A 6,804-nucleotide genomic window follows, 5' to 3' on the forward strand; every position below is an offset into this window, starting at 1 on the left:
AGGAGCCCCTGTAATTGGGGGGGGTCCCTTCTAGCCCCTCCGCAGCCCCCCCTTAGGTCGGTGGGGCCCCCCCAGTATGCACAGCATCCCCCTCCCCATCCCTGCACTGGGAGCCGGCTGCGTCCAAGCAGGGTTTTAGGGGGGGTCTCCAAAGAAGGGGGGCATCTTTCAGCCCCCCCCCAAGCCACTGAGGGGCCCCCCCTGCTCCAGCCACTGTGCTCCCCTCTATTCCAGCCCTGGGACCCAGTGGGGTTTTAGGGTATCTTCAAACAGGGGAGCATCTTCCAGCCCCTCTGCACCCCAAAATCCCTCCCAAACCATGCAGGCTGCAACCAGCAGCATCTTCCAGCCCCGCTGCACCCCAAAATCCCTCCCAAACCATGCACGGTGCAACCAGCAGCATCTTCCAGCCCCGCTGCACCCCAAAATCCCTCCCAAGTCACCCAGGCTGCATCCAGCAGCATCATCCAGCCCCTCTGCACCCCTGTACGGCCCCGTATGGGGAGCCCTGGAGGGGCTGGAAGATGATGAAGATGGATGAAGGCTAGAAAAAAGCCCAAACCACCCCAATAAAGCAGTTGAGACACTTCAGGGAGCTTCAATACCAGAAACGAACCCCAAAACGGGGAGGGGGGAACCATCACTGAGCTGTCGGGGAGGGTTTGGGGGGGGTCACCTTCCCGCCGGTGAATGAAGAATGCCACCCTGTCTCCCACGACTTGGCAACAACCGGTGAAAAAATATTTCCCCCCCTCTTTTTCCCCATAGGATGAGTCCACGGAAACCCGAGAGCAAAGTTCTCATTTCCGACTCCATTGTACCAGACTTTTCGCGGCGTTTCCTGCCTTTTGTGAAGCCCCCCAGCACAACCCCGGCATTGCCGGCGCACAGAGCTCTTCTGTTCCCCTTCTTTATGTGGCTGCAGCTGGCGTCCCCATCCCCACGTAGGTGCCCGAGTGTGGGGGACAGCAACAGGGGTTAATGTCGCCGTCGTGTTTGCCAAGCAAGACTGGGGAGAGGGTCCCAGGGGATTTGCCGGCACCCTGATGTCCCGGCTGCTTCCCACTCCAGGCGGATCCAGGGGGCCGGTGCTGCCACCCTACAGGTCTCCAATCCTGCTATCCTGCTTTGGAAGGGGCACCCATGGGTGCTGGTTGGGGTTTGCTGGAAGGAGGGTGCTGCACTGTCTGATGTGCCCAGAGAGGATGCTCCAGCGCGGATGAGTATGGCTCCCGGTGGAGGCAGGACCCGCTGCCCACGCACAGTGGGATGGGGCCGGCTCCAAAACTGTCGCCCCATTCGTGCAAGGGCCTGGGCTCCCTTCGGGGTGAAGATGTTCCCGCTGCTCCCCACCACAGCTGGGTTCTGCACCCGCAGTGAGACCCGCATCCCACCCGCCTGCTGCCTCCATGCTGCCCACAGCCTAAACCCTTCCTCCCGCTCTTCATCTTCCTAAGCTTCATCCGGAAAGCCGGCGGCACCGGCAGGGTCTGATCCGCACGACACATCGTGCATGGGTCGGGGATTAGATGGGTTCATCCGGGAACCCGGCTCCTTCCCGCACCCAGCGGTGGGGGGGACGTCCCCCCAGCACCCACCTCCTGTGGGCCACCCTTCGTGAACGAGCACCAGGCGCGGTGACGAAGCTGCACCCAGCCTTGACTCTGACCCACGACGGGTCCGTGGCGCTAAAAGGCTGTGGGGAGAGTGGAGCTGGAGCCGCTCGGGGACTCAAACCTCAAGGGGCAGGTGAGGGGGGGAAGTGGAGGGACCCCGGGCACCCACCCATCCACCACCTGGGGCCCCGGCTGGGCCCCGGCAGAGGCAACGTGGCTGATCTGCCACCGGCCATTTGTCTTGGTGAGGAAGGTGCCGGCAGTGAGTTATCGGAGCTCTCGTCTCGAGTGGAGATAAATGTCATAACAGACACGAGCCAGCGCGGCTTATGGATGGGGATTTAATAGACACCTCTCCCCCCGCCCGCTTCCCTGCGCCGGCAGCTGCTCGGCACCCGGGGACCGCAGCCCGCGGCGGGGTGGCAGTGGGCACCAGCTCCTCTGCTGGCACCAGTTTGGAGCCCCGGTGTCCCCCCAGCTGGTCACTCCAGCTGGGAGGTGACTTCATGGGGTCCCCCCGTCCCCCGGGCCCAACCTGGAGCCCCAACATCCCGCCGTGGCCATCCCTCCATCCATGTGGGAGAGCCAGATCCTCCTGGCACGGAGGGATGTCCCCATGTCCCCATCCTTGCCCAGCTCGCGGTTCCTTCCACACCCCCAGCCCCACATCCAGCCCGTCCTTGCAGCATCGCCCTGGGAGCACCGATGGCTCTGCCCCGAGCTGCTCCCACGAGGCAGCACCTGTGTCACCGGGTCCCCACCGCTCCCCGTGTCCCCAGCCCCACCGGTGACAGGCCGAGTGGTCCTGGGGGCAGCGGTGGTTGGGGTCACTCCATCCCTCGGTTCCGCTCACTCGTTCCCGGCCCCGGTGGGTTTTGCACTGGCATCTGCCAGGGCGAGCAGGGACCCAAGTGTCTTTTTGAGCCCGGAACGCTGGGTTTCTGGTGAAATCCTGCAGCAGTGTTGCCGTGACGACCCTCCTGCAGTTTCCATCCAGAGATGTTTTCCTTTGTTGTGACAGGGACGCGGGGAGGCAGCCGCCGGCGATTGGGGTGCGTGGCGGTGATGGCGAGGGGTTCACACCACGACGGGCAGGGACCCACCGCTGCCCCCGGGGAGACCCGGTGGGTCTCCGGCACTGGCGTGGGGTTGGGGGGAATCCGCACGGCTTCAGCGTAACCCTGGCTTGGCCTCGGCCACCCAGGGGACAGCAGGGGGGCCAGGAGCCACACGTGACGTGAGTTTGATAGGTCTCAGCCAGGTCTCGCTCCCATCGAGACCCAGAACAGAGAGGTGATGTGGCCAACCCACAGCGTGGGGACACTGTAGAGTCCCAAACGGGATGGAGGCGTTGGGTCTGCGAAAGCAGGTGGCGAAGCGCCCTCGTCACCCCGATGACAGAGCCAGTTTGGGGGGGGTGTTGAGGCCAGGAGCCTCCCGAGCTCCAGCGCTGCCTCGTTTGGCAGCCGGGGCCACGGCGCCGTGACCGGGGTGCTGAGCAGCATCGCCACCGCCATCCCGTGGGTGCTGAGCACCAGGGAACTGGGGTGCCAGGCACCCTCCCTGCGCGGCGAGGGGCCCCGCAGTTCCCCACAGCCGGAGCGCAGCCGCGTGCCCCGGTCCCCGCATCGCCGGGGGTGCGCGGGGGGACCCCGTCCCGCGCCCCGCGGAGCCGCTTGTTATTCCGCTCAGGTCCGCCGGCGGCTAATGAAGCCCGTTCCAGGAGAGCTGCCACATTCATCGGGAGAGCGGCTTAGTAATGAGGCCTCTGCCACCGCAGCTGGGGCCAGCGCTCGGGGCACTGGCACGGGGACAGACAGCGGGCGGGAGGGCGGACGGACGGACAGACGGCTCCGTGGCAGGGCGAACCAGCAGCTGGTGCCTGTGTTGGCTGAGAAGTTGGTCCAAAGCTGGCACTGGAGCAGGGCAGGACTCCTCGACTCGGGGTCTGCTCCGGAGGGGACAGGCTGAGACCTGGCACCACGGACCCGCTTCCGTGCTGCCCCTGACCCCTCGCCCGCTGCTCCTCGCCCCAGCTGCAGTTTGTTTCTGCTTTCGGCCAGGGCCAAACCCGCCTCGTGGCACAATCTGGACATGGTGGTAAGGGCACCCCATCCCGGGCTGGGGTCTGCAGCATCCCTCTGGGGACAGAGGGACCCTGCCCTGGCCAGGCCCAACTTCCCTCCAAACCCGCTGGCAGGATGCATTGATTTTATTTTCTGTTTCCATGGCAACTGCCTCCTTCCCTTCCCCCTTCTGGCAGCCGGACCCGCTCTTTTGCCCTCCCGCAGCACCCAGCCCCGCCAGCACCCACCGTCCACCACGGACACGGGGGACACAAGCTGTGACCCAACATGGTCCCCTCCTCCAGGGACTCTCCGGGGTGGCAATGCCACCAGCTCAGCATCCGCAAGCAGGACCCAACCCTGCACCCCGGTGCCCACCGCGACGCCCATGGGTGATTTTGGGGGAGCTGCCGGCAGGGCTGGCATGGGTCTGGGAGCAGGTGCAGGGGACACCAGCCCCAGTCAGCCCCTCTCTGACACCAGCAATAATTAGCAGCAGGGCCAGCAGGACGCCGCACTGGTTCATTAGCCAGGGCGGTAATTCCCCCCGGCACTGCCAGCGCGGGGACGCCGAGCAGCATCCCCCGTTAGCAGAGCCAAGCTCATTAACAGCACATCCTACCCCCACACCTGCTCATGGCTGATGTGCCGCCTCTCCGGCACCCCCTGCACGGTGGCACCAGTGGAGAGGACACCGGCACTGCAGTGATCCGGTCACAAGCCTGGTGCCCTCACCCCTTTGGGAGTAAATGCCAGTTTGTGGCTTAAAAGCAGGGCTATAATAAGATAATTATAATTATATCCTTTTATCCATCCCCTTCCAAAGGGACGCACCCGTCGCTGCCCTGCACATCTCCTTCCCAGCGCGGAGATGCCACCACATTGTTATTTAGCATTAATTACCAGCTGTGCCAAATCCTGCCCTTCCAGGTCCCCCTGGCCCCCCCGGGACCCCCAGCCCCTCTGCACAGACAGGGGGAATAAAGGCAGAGGCACAGCCCGGAGAACAGGCAGGGCCCTGTGCCAGGCAGAGAGGCCGCGGCGTTGAATAACGCCTGTGCCGCGTTCACCGGTAATCTCCAGTGTTTACACGGAAGTGGAAATCAATCGCCACAAATAATTAACGGCGAAGGGCACAACACCCGCTTCTTCTTCGGAAGCGGCTCCCAGCGCCAGCCAGGGTTGCTCAGCAAAACTCACACGCCGGCACCCGCCGCACAAAAGGCGACGGCACCCGTTTCCTGCACCGCCGGCACGAGGTGGCCACGCCGGCACAGGGCCAGCATCCCGGCGACTCGCGGGTGGGAGCTCACGCCCGGTGGGAGCGGGGGGTCTGGATCTCTGCCGGCGCCTGGTTTGGCACCAGCCTTTCTATTAGCTCTTGGATAAAATGCAAAGGCCCCCCCGGCGGGCGGCTGAGTGCCGGGGCTGGATGGCAGCCGGGAGCCAACGCCGACGCCAAGCTGCTCCCGGCGCAGCCCGGGGCGAAACAGCTGCATTTACCACCCGCTTCGTTCCTCGAGAGCGAGGAAGATGCTGAGGCTGAAGAGCCCCCGGGCCGGAGTGCTGTCCCCCCGGTTGCCCCCAAACAGGCAGGGCTGGAGGGGCCAGGGGGTCACCGGGGTGAGGGGGGACGGTGCCGGCAGGCGCGGGCAGGAGGTGATGCGGCGGCGGTGGCACAAATGGCAGACCCATCCCTGATGCGTGATGAGCCGAGGGGCAATTAAGGCTCCTGCGGTTTTTGACCCAATTTCTTAGGCGAAACTCGGTGGGGGGGGAGAAGGGGAGGAAGGAGGAGGAAGACGGAGCACGTCACGTGTGTACTAGTGTGTGTCACCGCATGTGCGTGCGTGCACGGGCGCACACGTGTGTGCTCTGCGACACGCGTGTGCCAGCACGTGCAAGCGTGTGCACAGCCCCAGCCGGGGGCCGAGCCCCCAGAGCCGCGCTGCGAGGGGGAGGTGACGGCTTTGCAGCACTCGGCTGGTTTTATTTTTGCTTGCGGCTGAGCGCAGGCAGCCTCGGCGCGGCTGCCGTGACTCATGCAGGCAGCCCAGCACCCGGGGAGGTTTGGGAGGGCTGCAGAGCACCGCTGTGCCGTCGCCTTGCGTTGCCTCCACCAGCAAGGCGGCGACGGGGGCCGTGGGACCACCGTAGGGTCAAGGCTTGGCAACCTCGCCGAGCACCGGGGCACGTCCGCAAAGACCTGGGGCTGTGGGCAAGCATAGCGGTACCATATGCTGCGAAGGATAATTTTAAGCAGCTGCCGTGTTATATGTGTGCGTGTGTGTATGTGGGGGGGTGATTTCTCCCCACACGGCTGCTCCGGGCTCCCTGTGGCTCCCTCGCAGGCTGGGGGGGCAGCTCAGCCCTGCCTGGCCGGGGGTGCCCACGGGAGAGCCGGCCCTGCCGCGCTGGCCGAGAGGCAGCAGGGAGGGCTTGGATTTCCCTGTGCTTTGTGCTGGTGACTTGCATCCAGGGGGATGCTGGGGTGCGCAGGGATGCTGGAACATGCAGGGATGACCGAGCGTGCAGGGATGCTCTAACACAGGGGTGCTCCAGTGCAGGCATGCCCGAGCATGGGGGGGTGCTGGAGCATGGGGGGGTGCTGGAGCATGCAGGGATGCTGGAGCACGCAGGGATGTTAGGATGTGCGGGATGCTGGAGCAGGCGGGAATGCTGGGATGTGCAGGATGCTGGAGCATGCAGGGATGGTAGAGCATGCAGGGCTGCTGGGATGTGCAGGATGCTGGGATGTGCGGGGTGCTGGGATGTGCAGGATGCTGGAACACGCAGGAATGCTGGGATGTGCGGGATGCTGGGATGTGCGGGATGCTGGGATGTGCGAGATGCTGGAGCACGCAGGGATGCTGGGATGTGCGGGATGCCGGGCCGTGCAAGGATTCCTGCACACCCGCGCTCCCTCCCTGCAGTCTCTCTCCGCCGCTATTTTCAGCAGCGCTCCACCAGTGCCACCTACAGAGCTGGCCCAGGAGGGCACCCAGCCGCCCCCAGCCCAGAGCCCGGCGGGCCCCCCCCTCACTTTGGAGCCGGGGTGTGTGTGTGGGGGTGTACCCTGTACCCCCGTCCCCAGAGCCGTGCAGGGGCCCGGGGGGACGCTG

The sequence above is a fragment of the Haliaeetus leucocephalus genome, unplaced genomic scaffold (assembly GCF_000737465.1).
Source record: "Haliaeetus leucocephalus isolate CR32 unplaced genomic scaffold, Haliaeetus_leucocephalus-4.0 Scaffold164, whole genome shotgun sequence".
Classification (NCBI taxonomy): Eukaryota; Metazoa; Chordata; class Aves; order Accipitriformes; family Accipitridae; genus Haliaeetus; species Haliaeetus leucocephalus.